Below are 3727 nucleotides of genomic sequence, written 5' to 3' on the forward strand. Positions count from 1 at the left end.
ATTAAGGCAGTATGGACACATAATCTTTGAGAAAAATAGGTAATTGTAAAGTTTGGTGAAGGAATTTATGAAATATTGATAAGTAAATGGATAATACCATACACAGAATATGGGGCTTCTCTATACATCAGAGAAGAGTTCAAATATTTTCTACTTTCTTTATAACTTTTAGGGAGAGACAATCTCCCTAGCATAGAACTTTTTAATAAATAATCTAGTTACAGATCTGAAACTGAATAGAAAATCAATTTTTTATCTTGTGAAGGAGGCACTACAGTAGGATATGTCAGTTTTCAATTTTAACATAAAATATATCATGGATAGGGACATTTTAAGAGAATTAATAGAATTTATCATAAAATAAAAGTACTAAGCATAGCTGTATATCTTTATCCCAGTCATGCATTTTTATATGCCTTTACAATAAAAAAAAAATGTTTTTCTTCTTTACTTCACTTAAAGTACAATTTTCTGATAAGCAACATCATAAATCAAATGGATAAATAAATTTTGATAATGGGACAGAAGTAGGACAGTGTAGGAGAAAAAGTTCTAGTTGCCTAGAAGATCTAGGTTCTAGTTTTTGATCCACTACTAAAGCACCATCTTATCTCAGGTTACTCAGATTGACTCTCATGCCACCCTGAACAAGCTCGATCTCATCTGATCTCGGAAGCTAAGCAGGATCCGGCCTGGTTAGTACTTGGATGGGAGACCACCTAGGAAGACCAGGTGTTGTAGGTGTAAAAAAAAATAAATAAATAAGGGATTGTAAGCTGACAAGGTCCTTGCAATCTGTGAGGTCGACCAAGGGTTGCCTCATCTAAATAAATAAATACATACATACATATATACATACATACATACATACATAATTCATTTAACATCACTATCAGAAAAACATTCATCCTAGGCAAAACTTGGAAAGGGTGATTGACTTTAGCACTTAGTTTCTCACTCAGTGTTTTTTTAATTAAAACTTTACACAATGAAGTATTACTCAACCATTAAAAAAAATAATCCTACCATTTGCATTTGGACCTAGTGGTTATTATGCTGAGAGAAATAAGTCAGACAGAGAAAAATAAATAATATACGATTTCACTTATATACAGAATCTAAGGAACAAAAAGAACAAACTAATCAAAAACAGACTCACAAATATAGTGGACAATTAGTGGATAGAGAGGAGGGGAGTTGGGGAGCTGGGAGAATGGGGTGAAGGGTTAAAGTAGTACAAATTAGTAATTGATACATGGTCAAGGGGGTGGGGAGCACCGCATAGGGAATGCATTTAGCATTAATGTAATGGCTAGGTGGAGATTCAGAGGAGAGAAGGAGCAATTAGGGGGATTGTTTTATGAACTATATAGATGTCTAACCAATGTACTATATACTTGAAACTAATTTAAATAAATTAAATAATTTTAAAAAATCTTTTTTGTCTGGTAGCGTGGGTGTGGCAGGTAGGTTTATTATCCATACCAACCTCCAAATACCTATGAAATCACACAAATCTAATTAAAAATTATGTACTTAGAGTGTGTATTAGTTTTCTACGACAAATTGTTTCAAATTTAGCAACTTACAAAACGCCCATTTATTTTCTGACAGTTTCCCTAGGTTAGTGTCCAGGCAGTTCTCTGGTCTTAGAAGACCACAATCTAGGTGTCAGCTAGAGCTGCAGTTCTTATCTGAAGCTCACAGTTCTTCCAAACTTACATAGATGGCAAAATGCATTTCCTTGCCATTGTAGGGCTGAGGCCTCAGCTCCTGAGATCATTTCTTTTCCTAGGTAGTTCACAAAATGATTGTTTGCTTTCTTCAAGATGGCCAAGAGGATGTCTCTGATGCTTCACCCTATTTAAATGACCTCACCTGATTACAGAAGGCACACTGATCATAATCCCTTTTTTGATTAACACAAAGTCAACTGACTTGGGAATTTAATTTCGTTTGCACAATGCCTTCACCCTTACCATGTAATCTAATCATGGGATACACATACATCATAGTCACAGATCCTGCCTGCATTCAAGGGGATTGGATTATACAGGCCAAGCAACGTTGTCTAACTCTACAATCATCCCCTTAACCCTATCCCATTTTCAAACAGATTGCCATCCAGAAGCTCCATTCCCCAACAATAAGAAAATCTGGAATTACAACTATTATTATTGTGTTTAGCCTTCCTGTGAGTCAGCATTTCTCAAACTTCTTTTTTCATTATCACCTTCCAATGAAGCCTTTATAGACATTTGTGTTTTCTAATCACTCCACATGAAATTTTAATGCCACAGATAATACATTTCTGTTTGTGTACAACACGTATACCTGTGCTTTACATATAAAAAAAGAGTAAGACTTTTGGTCTGTTTTGTTTCTCAAAAACCAGTTTTTGCTCCCTTGTGTGCACTATCACCTCTGTTGAGAATGCATGCCCTAAGTAAATGTAATTGATTCTACTTGCTCTTCAGCTCTGAATACAGCACTAATAACAATTTAATACTGCATAATTCTTAGAAATAGATGAATGCATGCATACTTATAAAGCAAGCTTTGAAGTTAGTTAGGAGTTGGTTATGGAATTTGAGTAAACTGCCCTTTTCTTTTGCTACTATTTCTTTTTCTTTGTTCCCCAAATTTGAATTATGCCACTTGTGATTAATATTTATACTCAGGACTGACAAAAGCAAGAGCTAAAACAGAATAGTCAATGTTTTCTGAGTGTTAAAAATCTAATGCATGGTAGCATAGAAGATAACAGTATCAGTGGACAATAATTAGCCATGCATTTCAATTATTCATAGTCTCCCTTTCTCCCAGGGTATGGATAATCATTGCCTTCTTTATGTGAAACAGCAATTAAAAATAATAACTTAAAATAGTGTTTTAAAACATTTAAGGCAACTATTACAATTATTTTTAATCTTGTTTCTTTGCTAGACTCTTTGGCATGGATAGTTAGCTATTATAAAAATGTCAAATGACATTTTGAACAAGAATTAAAGGTGCATAAGAGTATGAATGGAATGGACTAAATGGAGTAGCATGGCTGAATGACAGAAGAAGTACCATCATTAAGCTGGTGGAGACAGTATGTCTCTAGTGTTACACTGAGCAACACATATAAGCTCTGTCTCAGGTGCAGAGTGTACAGGTTATTCTTAATGTAAAGAAATATAGATGAATCTCCATAATGCTATCAAGCACAAGGTCAATATGAAAAAAATAAATAAATAACAACTACCTGTTTCCAGAGTTTATGGACCTGTATAATAAATTATTAGTGCAAAAAACTATAGGGAAGGTGAATATATAATAATACATGGTTGTAGTAACCTAGAGTAAAATTTTCACGTTTTATTTACTATGAATGTCTTGTTTTCATGCCACAGTGATCCATTCTTTCTTTGGAATTCTTTCTCTCAAGAAATATTTACTGATTGTCTACTATGTGGCAGGTGTTGGGTACCAATGGTGAATAACCTAGAAGTGTTTAGAGTCTAGTACAACACTTCTAGAAATTTAATATGCATCACCTGGAAAGCTTGTTAAAACACAGATTCCTGGACCTTACTGGAAGAGATTCTTTTTTTAGTAAATTTGAGAATGAGTCTCAAGATTCCACATTTTTAACAGGCAGCCAGAGTTGATACAGCTGGTCTACAAATCACACTTATATTAGAACTGATTAATACCGTAACATAATGGACTTTGTGTAGCC

General features: G+C 34.1%; 1 pseudogene; it reads left to right on the forward strand.

Annotated features, from left to right (window-relative positions):
• The first annotated feature begins 625 nt into the window (after positions 1-625).
• Positions 626-744, forward strand: LOC120599105 (uncharacterized; annotated as a pseudogene).
• Positions 745-3727: the final 2983 nt, after the last annotated feature.

Source organism: Pteropus medius, unplaced genomic scaffold (genome assembly GCF_902729225.1).
Source record: "Pteropus medius unplaced genomic scaffold, Ma_sr-lr_union100, whole genome shotgun sequence".
Classification (NCBI taxonomy): Eukaryota; Metazoa; Chordata; class Mammalia; order Chiroptera; family Pteropodidae; genus Pteropus; species Pteropus medius.